Below are 18,217 nucleotides of genomic sequence, written 5' to 3' on the forward strand. Positions count from 1 at the left end.
CTTTTAAGGACTGGAACTGAATGTGGCTTTACCTCAGGCCTCCTCCAATGAGGATAGAGAATTCAGACACCCCCACCCCCCACACACACACTTTTCACACCTACTGTATTTGTTAGTTTCTGTTGGGGGGTGCTGGGCTAAGACTCCTTTGTATAGTTCCCTCCAAAATAACTCTAGTCAGGCTTGAGAACTGCGATACAGGCCTGAGTCCTTTGTCCAGCACACATGGCTGAGGCCCAACAGCCACAATTAGGCCTATTCTGTATTTATTAGATTTTGCTAGTAAGACCATTGCCAAACTGGGGTTGAATTAGCAACTGATGGTGAAGCTTGAATGAACAGACTGACATGTGTCTGCAGGAGCAGGTGATGAAACTCCCGACCCTCTGGTTGAGATAGTACATACCACAGAGTGCCATGGGTTGGAGTAAAACCCAGGCTGCCAACTTTGAGGACTATAGCCTCTGTTCATAGGGCCCACATCATAACTACCAAGCCATCAGATGCCCCGTTAATTTCCTGACTATTACCTGCTGCATTTACACATCAGCTCACCACGACTTCAGGGGGCTATTATACATCTAGGGGGCTTGATGGGATAAAGTTGTGGTGAAAAAATTCTGCCATTTGCATGGAAATTTTCAGGAGTTTCTTTGTCTTTACTGTAACTGGTTTATCCAAAAGTGTTGAAAAGTAAAGGATTTACAGTCTTATAAATTACATATCACTGTGAACACATATAACTGTGAACACATCAGGGCATTGTAGTAACAGCGTTTGAACTTCTCACCATGAGCATAATGTCGCACATGTCAGCCTTTGTGAATATTGTTGAATTTTCTCTTTATTCAATTTTGCTTTATGCTTTCAGGATCTAGTTATATTATTTTTTAAATATGTTTTTGTTTATTTTGACAATGCCTCACCAAAATCTCTAACCCTTACCCCGTCTCAGCCATAGTTGACTGAGTTACAAAATATATTTTTCCTTCTAAAAGTGAGCAATTTGATCACAAGGTGAACTCTTCTTACTCTCTTCAACACAAATTTGCTTTTTAAAAGCCGCAGGTACGATTGCTGCTGAGATCTGCCTTATCTCATCTGGTGGAATTTGTATTATCTCACTGGAAACTCATTTTTGTTTCTAGAAAAATAAGTCTTAAAAACTCTTCACCAGAATTTTTAGGACAGATATTTTTGCAGGGTATAGATTTTTTTTCTCAATTAGTTCTTTAGCTCCCAGGGAGGTATGTGAAACAAAAAAACTCAGCCAGGTTGTGAGCGGTCAGAGGTTCATCGAGAGATCCAGCTGCTTTTGAGACTGCTCTCTGAAGCTGGCAGGGCTTCTCTTCTGTGCACAACGTCTGACAAGCGATATCACGCAGTTCCTTTTTCATCCCTGACTCATGAGACTGTTGCAAGTCGAAGACGTGCTGATAGAACAGCCGACGTGTTTCTCCACCCCTAACATACAGGAGCTGTTTTGTATCCTGGTGGACACTTTGACATTTTCCACTCCTGCCTGTTTCCCCCTAAATCAAATCAAAACATGATAAAATCAAATTCAAATTCCTCTCTACTTCCCCACAAATCAAATCACACACATGTTAATGCACACGCGCACAATATAACATTCAGGCATCAATCAGACAGCCTTGAGTTTCCATTGCTGCGATTTCTGTCTCTGTGGTGGATGGATGAATTGTTTCATCTTATCTCAGTTCGTTCCAGGCTTGGTAAAGATAAGATTTTTTCATCTAAAGAAGATGTGACATTAAAGAAAAAACCATGTCACAGTAGGATGGCAGTTGGCAAGGGAATTGCTCCCCATCCCCTTTCTCTCTCTCCTCTTCAATATTGCACCACAGCAGCCTAGCACTTGTCATCCTGATGTGGCCAATAAAGAGAGAAAGACCTGTTCTCTGATGGGATGAGATACCAAAAAGAAAGCTCGCCAGGAGGCTCTACATTATTTACTGTCTTCAGAACTCTCATCTCTGCAACGCCGGATGAAACAGCAACAGCAACAAGGCTACTGTGATCTGGACAACAATTCCATCCCCTTCAAATCCTTGCCTAGCTTTCTTTCTTGCCTAGCAAATCTATGAACTACTCAGAAATCCACATCTTTGTTATATTTCCTGTGAACTTCTCTTTAGCAATGCACTAGACTTTAAAAATATGAATTAACTAAAAAGATTAAGTGAACAGGGAGCTACCATCAGTTATCTTATTGGTGCTACTGCTATTGAACAATCTTAAAGGATACATACATGCTGACCATGATTTACAAATGATTTTATTTTATCTTTTTAGAAAGAGAGCTTGTCCATTTCTGTGTTTACTGCTGGTCTGGCAGTTGACATTTCTGCTTCAAAAGAGCTTTCATGCTCTTGGAAGTGAGACGACATTTCTGTCCATTTGGAGACAGACACTATGTGTACATGTTTTGTCATCATATAAATTTGATTGGTCAAATGTGAAGGTAAATGATGAATAACCTTAAAAATATAGATGTGCACAGTGCACTCCCCCTCCAACCTCCATAACCTAAAACTATAAATAAATGTATTTCAGCTGTCCCTTTGTGCATTATTTCATTTCAAAGGCCACATAAAATGTTCAAAAAGGGGTTGAAAGTGATAGTTTATAACCGACTTTTTGAAGGGTATAAATGTTTAGACAGGATTAAACCAGGAAATGTTCTTTTGTCGAGTCATCACTCAATCACAAAATTCACACAAAAGTCAAAATAACATTTTGTAAATTATTACTAAAAACACGAGGAAACACTTACTGGATAGTTCATACAAAGTTTTTTTGGTAAAAATAAGTGTGAGTAGGCCTATTGTGTTGGGACTTTTAAAGAAAAAACATTTAAAGCTTATACCAGAAAAGAAAAATCTGTTTATAAGTTAGTTAATTAATTTATTAAGATCCCCATTAGTGTCTACTCTTCCTGGAGTCTCCATATCTTCATGGAGAAGATTTCATTCATCTGTCAATGGTAGGTGGTAAATGGGCTTGAGCTTATATAGCACTTTTCTAGTCTTCTGGCTACTCAAAGCACATCGCATTTACATCGCATGTCACACCTACACAATTGCACACTGATGGCAGTGGTTGCTGTGCAGTGAGACCATCAGATGAAACTAATCCCATTAATTTGCTGCGACAAAGCATCGGGAGCAATTCTGGGTTAAGTGTCTTGTCCAAGGACACATCGGACATGCTGCTGCAGGAGCTGGGGATTGAACCCTCGACCTTCCGGTAGAGACGACGACTCTACCAACTTAGCCAGCAGGGGTCTCAACGTTTCTAAGATCAAAGTAGGGGGGGGCTCCAAAGACAAAGGTTGGGAACCACTGCTTTACACCATCAGCCACTGACATTTCTGTTGAACCCTCCTCCTGTCAGGAATCAAATAACGATGTCAGCTTCCAGGAGTCTTCTTGTCTAGGGAGTTAGACCTGTGAAGCTTAAGTACCAGCATTTATAAGCAGTCTTTTTTCTTCTTCTTTTATAGAAGATGTGTAATGCTGTCGCCATTACAATGTATTTGAACCGTCTTGTTAACATCACTCAGCACAAATTAATGTTTCCTTTTATGAAAAATGAAATGGGTTAAAGTTACATCTTTGTAATGACAGGATTTCACAGACCACTACAAATTAACTTTTGACAAATTAAACTACAATCATCATTTACATCGACCTTTCAGTGTTAAAATTAACAAATGACATGTTGAATTTATAACCATTTTCTAGCTTGTAAAATTTGTATTAGGTCTAAGACTTCAGACTTGATTCAAACTTGTTCTCAATCAAATTTAGATGTTCCAAACGCTCAGTGGGGTTTATCCTTTCTCACCAGCTAGTCAGTGATATTGCATGTGTAAAGACTTTTGCAGCTTAGTCAGCATTGTACATTGCTTTTAGCCATTTGAAAAAAATACATAAATAAATTAGAAGAAAAAACAACAAAGGTTTCTGCTGCTGGAAAGGAGGTTGAAAAGATAAGCGAAAGTGAAGTATAGTGAAAATACAACTGTGAGATTCTGTTAGCCAAAAACACACAAACAATGTGTAGAGGTGAACTGCAGTCGTATGGTGCATCATATAATAAGTTTTATACATCATAAATTACTATATTATGATTTTTTTTTTTAAATCATTGAGTCAGATTGTTAATTTGAGCTTCCCCTGATTTTTATTGGGTGCAGCTTTAAATGTTGCATATAAAAGAACAAGATTAATGTACAATATGTACTGTACAAAAAATTATTAATCACCTTTGTCTGTGTGCTGCCTCATAGCTGTGAGGTCTGGCCTTGATTGATACATCCTGAGCCCACCCTTTGTGCAAAGATGAATGACATTTAAAAAAAAGTCTATCAAAGTGAGAAAGAAAGGCTCACAATGAAATGCATTCATGTGATTTATTCATCTCTAAAGTGCATTATCTCTAAATCGATTTGACCATTATGACTCATTATCTCATAATCATTACCGGATGTTGGAGAGCTGGGCTTTCTACACTATTTCTTTTCACTTAAAGGAAAAAATCGGTGAGAAAGGTAAATTGCTGCAGGGATACTGTGGGAACAAATGCCATTCAATGGTGACATTTGGCTCTTTCCGCTCTGAACAAGCATTTATTTTACAGCTTTATTCTTGCTCACATCCCCATTAGCTGTTGCCCCAGTGACTACTTGCCTCACTATGGTGTTCAGAATGAAACAGTAATGGATCAGCCCCATTCCATTATGTTTGACAAATTATCTGCATGTCTGTTTGTGTTTAGATCTCTGTCTCTCCACTTGGCTGCATTGTACCGTCCAAACATGTTCAGTGCTGTGTGAGCCAGTGGAAAGAAATAGAAGTGTACTGCCAGGTAGATTTTTATGAACAAAGACATGCTTTGGTTATTTTGGAAAATGTTCTTTTTTCACAGTCTTGCAAATCCAAATAGATGAAAATATACCACTGGGACACCCGTTCTCTACGAAGCATCACCTAACAGCAGGTGAGCTAAAAACAAAGTCATTATTTATCTTGATTATTTTAACTAGTCCTTACTGCTGACAATCTATAGACTGTACTTAAACATGAGTGTTGGGGTCAGTTGGTCTGTCAAATACACTTCTTACTTACAAAAAGCACTATAGTTTCCTAAAAAAAGACAAGTCGTAGTCCATCAGAGCTCAAATTCAACTTATAATCTTTCTCACAAGCACACTAAACTGAGAAAAAAAATCAGATCTACTGTTATCTACTGAACTTGGAAACATCAACAACTGTCCTGACAATACAGGACGCGCTGTCTTCAGACTTCAAGCTCATTCTTGACTGCCGATCCTGACGCAATTTGGTGTCATCCCCCCACTGTCAAAAAAAAATATATATTTGGAAAGTCTGCCTTGACTTTTACCCATGAGCTGTGAGCTCAGCGAAGCTTACCGACAGGAGGAAACACATAAACAGCTTGTGTCATGAATGTTGAAGCCCCCACTGTTGGCCTTGGGCCATGGTGAGAACTTTCACACGACATGGTGAGCATCTCATTACAACTGCAAGATCATAAGGCTAAAGCTGGGATTAGGTGATTCATGTTTTTCATTGTGTAAGTTGGATACTCGTGTACTAAGTTACTGTGCCCTTGAAAAAATAACACACTGTGGAGAGGGAATCAATCAATATCCTTGTTGGTCAAAACCTTTACAAACAGACAAAAACAGCAATAATAATGAAATTGAAAAAAAACATACTACCTGCTTTCAACAACTCAGATGGAATATTAGCTCTTATGTGTCAGTGATTCTTAGCCAGGGTATCCATAAAAAATATACTACAATAGGTACTGGTCCAAAATAAAAATAATTACAATAAGAATTAAATATCCTGAATAAAACCCTTCGATATGATCACTAAAGCTGTGTCCCTATTCAAGGGCAGCATCCAGGCTGAAGGAGCCAGCCTTTGTACGTAAGAGTTCCTGTTTGCACCTATGTGCCGCTCCTGTGGCCTAGCAACCTCGACACCTGCAGCAGAATGACATCATTTAACTTAACCTATTATTTAAGAGACATCTTTAAAGTATCAAGGCTCCTTTCATTGCTGGCTTATTGTGCGAGTTCAAACCTATTACCCACATTTAAAAGTGTAATCTTCAGGTCCACTAAGGATGCACTGGGTGAATCTTCCATGGCCTGGTAAAAGTCGAACACATTTGTTGGACGCATTTGAAGAGCCTTCGTAATGGGACAGCTTTTGATGTGCCACTGTGTTGCAATTGGTGTTCAAAATGCACCCTTAAAAGGATAGGGAAAGCCCCCGATTTGAGACACAGATGATGGGTTATGAAAAGGGATGAAAAACTGGCAAAACAATTACAAAGAAAAAACATGTTAATTAAGATTAGTAAACTAGTGTGTTTTACAAGCTAGAAAGGGTCAGCTGCCGCACAAAAATTAGAAATGACTGTTTTCCTTTATAAAAAGGATATCTAAAACATACCCTTCCCCCTCTTGTGCTTATCTGCAGTGAGGGGGAGTACAATTGAAGAGATGATAAGCCTACAGTGACATTATGCTAAAAAAAAGAAAGAAAAAAAAAGACATACCACAAGCAAGCAGTTGGCAAAGGGCTCATTCTGAACTAGAGCTACAATAAAACCCAGGCTGCTCTTGCCACTGTTGCTCATTCTCATAAGCCCAGAGAGCATTGGTTTTTGACTAATTGTGCTTCGTTGTTGGAGTTGAATGAGAGATAGCTCTGGAAGTCTTCTGCATAAAAATGCAGCCTGTTGTATTTATGAAATACCTAATAGAATAAATAGAATAAAAATAGAATAATAATGGGCCCATGACTGAGCCCTGAGACTTAACACTGAGAAATTAGGAGATGGGCAATGATAGTCTTCAATGGCCAACAATAACTTTTTAATAAACTAATCACCCCTTTTGGTGGAAAAACAATACCATTTTGTCCTGATATGCCAGTCCACTACTTAAGATGAAGTAAATGGTAAATGGTAAATGGACTTGAGCTTGTATAGCGAAGTGAAGATCATATACTGGTGAAAGTGGTAGAAATGTGACGCTGAGGCGATACAAATCATATAAAGTTGATCTGTTTTAAAATATTTAAACAAAAACATGCTTTATATAATCAATTTTGATGAAAAAAACGTGAAAGTGGAAGCTGACAGATGGTACCAAGTTGATCCGAGACAGAGATGTCCGACTAAATAAGTTAGAAACCAAAGGTAACATAATGAAAACCGGAAATGACTGGCCAGCCTTGCAAGCCTGTCCAGTCTGGTCAATCATTTCCTGCAACACGATAAAATCATGGAAAAGGGTTCAAGACCAAAGAAATGCTGTTTTTATGCACACCGCGGTAACTGCGATTTTCAGCCAACACTCTTTGTCCTGTTCGGCCTTACAGTATATTTTTTTCTCATCTCTTCCTCCAGTGCAGCTTCAGGCCTGAGGACACAAGGCTAGAAACATGTTGGAATCATAAACTCAGGTTAAGCATTTGGTTTCTCATCATGTAGTACCTTCATCCCCCAGCCCAGGAAAGATAAGGCAGCCAAGATGATGAAGTCAAAGTTTATTACATACCCACATGGCTGATGCAGCATATTCGGAGCAGGGTTATTTATCAATATCAGACGCATACAGAGTGGCTAATAGCTGTATGACTGTAGTTAACTCTCACACTGTAAACTCATTCTGTAAATGTTATTTGTTGTTTTTTTTGTTCGTACTGAATATGCATGCCTAAGCAATAATTTCATGTAAAAGCTGAAAACCTAAAATAGCTGCCTGACCTAGAATAGTTAAATTAAATATGATTTTACACAACAACAACAACCTTCCATTTTCCTTTCATCAGGCAAACTGAGAACACGTTGAATAACAAGTTCATACACTGGCACAGGAAAAGTCTAAAGAGTCTGGGTGGTGGGAGAATAAATTCAAGGTAACTGATGACAGATTAATAATATCTGTCGGCAGACTAAGAGACCTGGGAGGATTTCTTACCTTGATGTGAGCTGAAATTAACTGTGAAAACACACCAATTAAAGTTGGAGACTCAAACAAAAAGAGGAATCTACTTGCAGGTTTAATAATTCCTCCAGGAGACTTCTAACAGGTTTTGTTTTGGCTGACATTGTAAGTTTCCCAACTCCATTAAAAAGTCCTATTAACTTTTCCTGAATGTAAAGGATGTCTCTCTTTCCAATCTTTATGGTCGTTCTCCCCAAAGTCATTTCACTGGTTAAATTTGACTCAAGGGGGCTATTTTTCAAACAGAATGGCCTCGCATATAGGACAGGATGCAACATCTTACTTTGTGGATGCCTTTAAAGTGAAGACGTGATACTTTCATGCAGTTCAAAGTCAGGATAGGAGTGACATGTCAAAGAGAAGTAAGGAAAAAGGAATTATTGCACCCATTCCAAAACAAAACAATCTTTTAAAGAGTGTGTTGATAATCTAGGGATGTTTGTCCCCTGTAAAATTTAAAAGTAGACATTGTGACCTGTGAAAGAAGAAATGACACATCGTTCACCTACCCCAAAGTTAAAGCCTGAGCCAATATTGCATTGAATATATACTGTATATTGCACTGAATTGTAACTTTCTTATATCATAAGCTCACATTGTAATATCTATTTATCTTTCTGCTGCTTCTTATAATTGTACATGTCATGGATTAACCACACAAGCCAACTGTGGTTAATGTTATAGCAACGTTGCACATTTTAGAATGCTTCTTAGTACAGTTTTTGTTTTATCATAATGTAAAAAATACCTATTATCTATGTTTTTATTAAAAAAAGCAAAAGAGGCAAAACTAAGAAACAAAGAGGCATTTGTTATAGGACACATAACGTCTGACAACCACATACCCATATGACTTAAAGTCGCCAGTTAACATGGTTTTCTTTAAACTGTAACACTGGCAAGGACTTTGCAGTTTCTAGCGATTGAAATAGTGTCACATGTTCCCAAAACTCTTAGTTTATCTTAATTTCTGTGTTTTACTTTAGATGTCAGGTAACATATACATGCCTCATTTAGAGGAGATGGAAAATTAGCAGGCAAAAGAAGGAGAGGATGGACTTTTCTGATAATTGGGGGGGGTGTAGACATGCTTCGAGAGTATTTATCTGCTGTGTCAGGACACATTTTCTAATGAAACAGCATATATAGGATTGAACCAATCACAAGATAGAAGGCAGACATGATGTTAGAAGGAACTTGATTGGATAGTACGCTTCAACAATGCTTTTTCATTGGTCAAAAATCAGACAATCATCAGATGTTTGAGAGTTTTTTTTAATGAACAAATAAATTGCCTCCTCAGATAATGCTTTAATGAAATGTACTTGGCAAAAAAGGCATATTTAATGATTCATTTTAAACACAATAGTTGAGTTGAAAACCGGGAAAATATATTTTTCCTTTCACGAGAAATTTAAGATTTTTCTTCTTGAACCCTGAGTTTATCAGGAAGGAAATCTCAAATGCTTTAGCATAACTTTAACGGAATCTATCTCCTTTTTGATTTAAAGCCCCTTTGTGGAGTTTTTATTAGGTTATGAAAAAAGACTGATTATAATAATTATGCCTATTTATGAACAAAAAAAGCAAAAAAATGTTCATTTAGCAACCAGAATAATCATTTTGATAGTGATTTTTTAGGTGCCAGACTAAATGAGTTACAGCAAAAAAAAGCCTTTGTTTACATTTTCTACTGCAAAGAATCACAGTGACTGATACAACTGAGACAGCAGGATGTATTTTTTTCATCGCATAGCTTATGTATGCACAGGTCAAAATTAGTAAAGAGACAAGAGTTTCGGTTTCTCCACAGGGGGCACCAAAATCTGCACAACTGAAAAATATACTACTTATATCAGCTTTAAAATTATGCTCTATTTATTTCATGCAATAAAAGTCTATTTTTTCCTTTTGCAGGGTTCTTTTCTGTCTTGTTTGCACAGAGTTCGGAGATCAAACTCAAAACAACAGCACCTCTAGCATTGATTTGATTTGAGTTTTCTGCTCAAGGACACCAAACATCACATCATGTGTTTGAGGGGATGGTTTCTTCAGGGAACATTGGGTCTCTAAAACAATTACGTGCCCTTTGTTCTATTTTTAAGTCAGTGAACGTTTTTTAAATCTTACCAGAGTGTTTTTTTTTTTATGTCACCATATTATTACCCTGAGCTGTTAGCAGGAATAGAGAACACCAGATACACTGCAAATGAATGCTTCTACTGCCATCATCACTGTTTACTTTGGCATCAATCAGACTGCTGCAATCATTGTCTCTCTGCTGTCTCTCATTGAGCGTATACTCAGTAGAGCTGATGTTGTGTTGACAGACCAGGCTGAAATTACAGCGAGACTCCAGCCAGTATGATAGGCTTTCAGCTGGTCTGCAAACCGCACTTTCTCTACCAGGGTGTGTCTGCCTCTTACTGAGTGTCCAGTGTGCCTAAATCAGACATCATAAACTCGTATTTCCCAGCGCATGGCCCACAATATGCAAGACACTTGTGTTATCTTTTTGTTGGAAAATGTTAAGATGTATCTTAAAAAGCAAAGATGACGAGCAAAGTACCCCAGATATGAGCTTGCGGTCTGTTATCTAAAATCAAATTAAATACATACTAGGGTGACCTACACAAGCGTCAGTCATATTCACTGATACAACTTAAAAAGCGGAAATCATTTGTTAAGCAAATTTAAGTACAAGATGCGAGAAATGATGAGGATATTACACTCCCCTCAAGGGAGAGGGAATAATAGAGTCCATAGCAGTGTGAAAGACATGTCTAAAAAAAAACACTCCCTCTGACGCTGTGAAATTGTACTGAGGCACTTGGTGGTTTCCCAGAGACAGAGTTGGGCAGAGCGCAGCGCGCAGCGGAGCTCCGGACGCACCTGCGTGGACAGAGAGCGGAGTGACCATCAGTGAGCAGGAAACAGCCTTTCACCTGCTTCGAACTACACACACTCCTCTGCAAACATCTGTGGTCTCTTGCAGAGAGGACCATTCTGACGACGACTTTACTGCTGAGGAGTAACACGTCTACCTCTTTGGCGTGCGCCATGGACCACTGCATTGTTTTAGCGCTTTGCACGCGTCTAACCGGCTTCATGGTTTAAACCACCTACAGCCTATTGAAAACTCCGCGCCACATGTGAGGGGCTGCAAATCGAGTTCAGAGTTAATTTGTTCGACGATGTCCCAGAGCATCTGCGCGGAAAACTTGAAGGCATGCTGCATATTCACAGTTGTGACCGTGCGAGCGAGCTGAAACAGATGGACACAACAACACACTGGGTGAGTCTGCCAAGTAGGGTTGTTATTTTTCACATCGCTGGTTCTTTCTGCTTCAATTCAGTTATTCCTCACAAAATAAAAAAAAATGAAATTGCCGAATAATATGGAACCAGAGGAAATGATTCCAAATGACTGAACGCATTTTTTTTTTTTTGATGAAACTCTGAAGAATAACAGTGGATTCCTAATTTGTTTCATTTCATCAATTCGACAAACTTTAAAAAAAAAAAAAAAATGTTTGTACTGTCCCTTGCTTTTCTAATGGGGGGGGGGGGATTTGGGGTAACTGTTCTAAATGAATGCTTTCATAATGTCCTCTGGTATTTGAGTTAATTTCTGTAAAGTCCTATAATATAATGGTCTTGAAGGGCTGTTTCCAGTGTTCCCATGGTTAATATTATCCCCTCCTCCCATCCTACAGTGAGGTTATAGTGTGGTTCTATACCATTCTGAATTATGTATGCAAGTCTTAGCATATTACAGAGCTCCTGTCATCTCGTTTGCTTTTTTGTCAGCTTTTGAATTCCAAGAGTTCTCCCCTTATGACATATGTTGGAGAGCCTCTTCAGACGATCAATACCATTCTGGAGCATTGTCCAGGATTGAATGGATTTGTCAGAATTTGAGCAAATAACTTACAACACAAGTAGATGAGAAGCTTTTAAAACATCAGTCCTGCCTTTAAGAGACATCTCCCTCTTACTTTCTCCTATTGATTGTCCATATGTACATGTCACTACCTTCCCATGTGGCATCATTAACCTGTTAATGTGAGAAGACGAAATGCTCCCGTCTCTCCTGTACAGTATATCCTCCTGTCAAAGCACACACACCGGCGGGCCCCTGAAACCATTGAGAACAAACTAATGAGAACAGATGTGCAAAATATGACAGCCTGCGCTATGTCACGGTGTAATTCAACATCAGATTTGCCCTGCAACCAAATAAAACAGCAGCTCTTTTCGCTCATTAGTCCCCCTGCTCTGGAGCTCACAGTGAGTTAATGAGTCTAAAGTATTTTTTTGGACAGAAGAACCTGCAACATAAAGAGAAGGTGAAATACAGAAAATAGACGGGTGATGCCACATTTTCATGTGTTCGTAAGTACACATGGCAGCTGTCCTTTTTTCCTTTTTGCTTTGATCTCTAACCTCTGTGAACTAATGACTGTGCTTCCACACAGACATCACATTCCCCGCTTTCAGGCTCACCATCAAATAGAACCTTTCCCTTTCAGCTATTTACTCATCCCGTTATCTCCTTCTCCTTGTTTCACACTTTGTAACATCCAGCCCTTTGTGTTTCCTGATTGACGCTGACTGTCAGGCTCAGACAGGAGGTTTAATTTTCAATTAGAGACTTTCACGGTTCTTCTGAAATATTCAAAAAGCGGCACTGATATATACAGCACAGTTCGATAGACTGAGAATGAAGTTCTGAAGTCTCGAGCTGTGGCACTGGTATGATTGTGTACTTTGGTTGGGCCCATGTTAAAGGGAGTGGGTCAGGTAGAACTGACTTCTAAGAACTTCTTGGTGCATGAGGACATGGTCCAAAAAGGTCAGCATCTGTAACAGCTCTAGAAACATATGAGAGAAGTACAGGAGGAGTTATGGTGCAGTTATTCAAGAGCAAAACAAAGTGACTTGTGGAAGGAGACCGCTGTTTGTTTTACATTTCCAGCCCTCCCCCCGTTTAAAAAAAAAAAAGATCATTCCTTGGTGAATGTACCAATACCATGCCATTTCAACCTATGCTTTGATCTTTCCCTTAATCTTTCCAAATGTGTTGTTGTACCTAAATCCATAACCTATCCCAACCATAGGTTTTCTCATATGATCAAAGTAGATGATTTCTCATCAGTGTTAACTCACTTTTGAAGGCAAAGAGAAAGTGTCATGCTGAAAGTGGTGTCAGATAAGAAACAGCTTCTGGATGAGAGTTCAGCCTGGGAACTGAATGAATACATGAAAGACATAAACACCAATGCTGAACAAAGAATAACTGTCTTTGCTGCCCTCCAGAAAGGCACCTTGACTCTCCATTTGTAATTGGTCACAGGAGCACTTTCAAACAAATGAGCTTCATTAATTACACAGAAATTGTTTAAGAAAAATGGCTACTGTTGGGTTAGGTCATAGCAGGCAGCTACGCAACCTCATTGTGGACCAATTAAGCTCAAGAAGTGGGCTGGGAAGACTTGTGCTCAGTCCCATTTCTAATTGTTACTCCTGCCCCCTCGTTTTTTTTAAGAAGCCCCTTTGACCCCTGAACAGATCTTCAAGGGATTGTGTTGAAATCTCCCTCTAGGAAATGGGACGCCCCCTCAGGACCCTTATAGGTCATCAGTAGTCGTTGGGAGCATTTACGTGAACAGACGTGACAATGTTACTGGATAGGCATTCTGGGAGATTTCTCACAACACTCAGTTTATAATGTCTATGTAAAGAATTTCAGTTTTATAGGGACATGTAGCCCTAACACTACCGTCAACCCCTCCACTCCAACAAGAATCTGGACACCCTACCCCTACAAGTGAACGCACAAAATGGGTGGTGGCTAAGTGGTAAAGGGCGAGTGGAATATTTGGACAGAGCCTTGGTTTCCTGAAGAAGTGGCATTTCTTCTTCCCTAACTCTTTGGATTTTAGAATAATTAAGGAACTGTGTTCAGCTTGTAGGGCATACTTTGCATCACATTAAACACCAGTTAGCAAAAAGGCTGTAGGCAGCTAAGAAAAGAGGTCCCATTGGGCTGAACCTGGGAGGAAATTAAATTGTGATATATTTTTTCTGCAATATACATTCCGATATAAAAAATCAAACTGTGATAAGAAAAGTTCAATATGGGATTACAATGTTCAATATTTCAAAAACAAAATGAAGCAAAGTAAATGTTCTTAACGTGTGCATCTTAGCTATAACTCTGTTTCTGCTGCAATAGTTTTTCACAATACCAGTGTTTTCAACATGTCCTTCCTTATGCCAAATACATTCAAAACGCATTTGTCTTGCCTCTAAATTGTCACCAATTTAACTGAGGGTAGCTGAAAGCTAGCTTGAACTTCATGTGATTGCATCATCATGGGGGGGGGGGGGGGGGGGCGGCCAGGGCCCAGTTGGGGGTTCGATCCCCAGCTCCTGCAGCAACATCTCCGATGTGTCCTTGAGCAAGACACTTAACCCCAAGTTGCTCCCGCAGCTTCGTTGGCGGCGTACGAATGGGATTAATTACTTCTGAAGGTCTCACTACATAACAACTCTACCATCAGGGTGTGAATGGGTGTGAATATGACATGACTCCATCCAACAGGTAAAATGTACACACATATTCTTTAAATATTGTAAATTCTTCCTTTTTTATTGCGATTATAGCAGACTTTTTGATGTTTTATTGCTAATGCTCAAATTGTGATAGATAACATGGCAATTTATTTTGCAGCCGTAGTCTCATTTAAGTCCCAGTCCCTTTCATATTGTAAGCTGATATTGCTCTTACAACAAGTCAATGAATGGGCTTTGAGGCAAAGAAATTCTTGTCATTTTGGATCAACCAAACTAGTCCATTAATAATTCATACTGTGGAAACCAGACCTTGATGTTTGGCCATTTTCAATAATGGCATTGTAAATGTAATCAATATTAATTAAGCAATCCAAAAATGTCTTACTTCTTGTGACTCAGGATCTAAAAGTTGTTTTGCATCTCTTCCCCTCAGACCCATATGATTAAGTTTTGAGAATTACTCTTTGTTTGAATATCAGAGTCCAGGGAGAGAGAGATTTGTTGTCCTTCTTGGTTATAAAACAGTGTTCTCTCTGCTTATTGCAGCACTGCTTCTGCAGGCAAGGAACTTAATTGTTCTCATATTTTTGAGTACAGATTGTCACAGAAAAAAAGTCACTTTGAGGAGCAGCAATCAGTCCGACTTAGCAGCAGGTCAGGTGATGGTTCAGCGTCATTCAAGATCTCTGACTTAAAATAGACTTGTGCGTCAGGCCTTCTCTCAGATGAAGATTGAGGGGATGTGGGAAGGCACATGTATCAGTGATGCATGGGCTGCAGAGTTATGCAGAAAGGCATGCAAATTCTATTTGCATGAGCAACTGGTGGGAAAAGAACAATGCAATGAGTCAAAATGTACTCCATCTTTTTCAGGTAATAGTTTAAAGAGTCTTCTTTCCTCTCCAGCAGTGTGGAAGAAGACAGAGATGTTGTAATGGTTTTAATCGACCAATTTGTAACAGATCCACATGCACAAAGGCCATTTGGGTCACAGAAAAGAGCCTCTTATGTTGAGGATGAAAGGAAATGAGTGACCTCGTCTGCTCTACTCAACTCATCTAATGAGCATAAGAGGATGTAAAGTACTTGAAATTAAAGCTATTTTTTGACAGAAAATCACATGTAATTGGTACACTGATGAATTAATGGTTGGTTTAATTTTATTTTCTGTGCCAAAGCTTTGCTTGTGTTTTTTTGTTTTAATAGATTAATGTTCTATTCCTAATGAAAACAGCCATCAATGTTTTTCAAGTTGAATAAACCAACCTTTTTTTTTTTTTTTTTTTTTTTACTTTAATACTTCCAGACAAATCTTCCATCACCAAACGATACAAAACTCAAACCTTTAATCAGAAATCAGTCAATCTTCATTTGTATAGTTATAATTCAAATGTTAACTTAAGACAGTCTTCAAAAGATGCGGGTTTAGAACATACTCTTTGTTATATTAGTTACAGAGACTCAACATGAGCTTAACCAATATTCAGCAAAACTGTCGAGGAACAGGAAGAAATCTTGAGCAGAACAAGACTCATGTTTGATCACTACCTGCAGTGATTTGAGGCCTTAAGACATCCTGTGCATTTCTTCAAGATGAATCTAATAATTTACAACTGTTGGAGCACAGGTAGAGGTTATTTAGAAAGTTATTTCGAAACGAAACCAAGCATATACATCTTCCCAAGTCCCCTAAAACTACAGTACATTAACACTTTCCTATAGATCAGGGGCTCCAAACCTTTTCAGCTCGGGACCCCCAAAATAAGAGTGCCAGAGACTTTGGCCCTTTCCAAACACTGGAAACAACAAAACTAAAAACAAACAAAAACAAACACAACACAAAACAACAACAGAGAAGACTATCAGCCTATAAACCACAACATGATTTTATATAGTCTTTTATTTTAAGGAAGGCTAGAAGGCGAATACAAGTTATTTCCTTATACAGACTTAAACATAACTGAGTGGACATATAAAACGTAATAAATAGATATAATATATATATATATATATATATATATATATATATATATTATATATGGTGTATGTGCATCTTTATACTGAGCAGCAGACACCTGCAATGTTGCTGTTGTGTGCAAACTACTTTTTACGTAGGCTATATATGTATTTTAAATAATGGATAAAATATACAATTTTATATTCTTGTATCATCTCGTAACCCCCTTCTCGGTGGCCAGTGACCCACGGGGTACCCGACCCCCACTGCTGTAGATAAGTGAACATTCTGAATACAAGATCTAAAACTATTGTGGCCTCCAAAACAGCCATGGCCTACATACACAGCTGTTTTCAGTTATTGTGCCTGATAAGACCTCTACTAAGGACATTTCAGGTTGCTCTTTTTCAACTCACCTGTTGCACCTGCCAATATGGAACAAATTATGCCAACCTTATACTGAGACAATTTAAAAGCAATTTCACGGTCCCTAAAAAAGTTCCAGTGTTGAACTGAAATACAAACTGTCTGGTGTAAGAGATACGCTCCTATTATCTGTTGTCTGGTGTAAGGTGGTTAGAACTCAGTCTGAACTCTGTCCCTCTTTCTCTCATCACATTGTCATTTCATCTCGTTCATAATTAACTGAAGTTAAAACCATCGTTGACTTTCACCACTATGATCATGAAAAAATCAGCTTTTGCAATGTCAATAGATTAGAGTTCTTAAGAGGCTATGATGCGAAAATTACACCCATGTCTATGTTGAAAATCTAGAAATAATAGAAACTGTTTTTTAATTTTTAATTTTTTTTTAAACAGAAACTCTTCTGCGATCGGGCTAAAAGTATGTCTTCTCATTATCACTCTTATTTACACAACTGCTGTGTATAATTATCACTCATGCATACATCACTAGAAAGCTAGGTCTGTAGTGATTCATACCATGAGATCCAACCAAAGTAGCAGCTACAACGAGCTGTCAGAGCATCAAACAAGTCTGATTCTGGACCATGTTTCTTACCATCTGAAGGTCTACTGTACTTTTCCAGTCATAATATTCCAACGAAAACAGTCCCGCTGCTCTGGCAAGGATCCCCATGATACAAATCCAGTAAAAGATTTCCCAGTTTTCATCTGTCTTCTTTTGTACTAATTCATGTACTCTGACCTTTCGATTGAACTAATATGACCAATAAGGACCTTTAATTCACTGTTCCTAGGCTACAATAGCCAGTCAGACTTTGAATTAAAACAGGACTTTCTTTCTCTCCTCTCCATGGCCGGCCTTACACTTGATACAGATGTGTCAGTTAAAAAAAGGGATAACAACAGTCTCATCTTTTTAGAGAGCAGTTATTAGTGTGGGTAGAACAAGCCAGATAACAACTTTAATGAGATAAATAATTGTTTATTGTCATAACATGCATACCAAGCAAATCACAAAAGACTGTTTAAGCACAGTGTATAAATGTTATATCATTTTTTTTTTTTAGAAATCTACTCGTCTAGTTCTACATTCAGTATACTCTCATTTGGGCAATCAGATTGAGCCTTAGCTAGCCGTTAGCTACTCTTGGACTAAATGGTGTCAGTTTTGCTGAA

At 38.5% G+C, this 18,217-nt stretch overlaps 1 protein-coding gene across 1 annotated transcript in view; it reads left to right on the top strand.

The window, feature by feature from the left end:
* Positions 1-10,904: 10,904 nt before the first annotated feature.
* kcng2 (potassium voltage-gated channel, subfamily G, member 2) overlaps positions 10,905-18,217 on the top strand; it is a 35,387-nt gene continuing 28,074 nt past the window's right edge. Inside the window, exon 1 of the mRNA XM_020644102.3 lies at positions 10,905-11,372. The gene's annotated coding sequence lies outside the window, so the exon portion shown is untranslated. The remainder of the gene's footprint in view (positions 11,373-18,217) is intronic.

Source organism: Labrus bergylta, chromosome 19 (genome assembly GCF_963930695.1).
Source record: "Labrus bergylta chromosome 19, fLabBer1.1, whole genome shotgun sequence".
Taxonomy (NCBI): domain Eukaryota; kingdom Metazoa; phylum Chordata; class Actinopteri; order Labriformes; family Labridae; genus Labrus; species Labrus bergylta.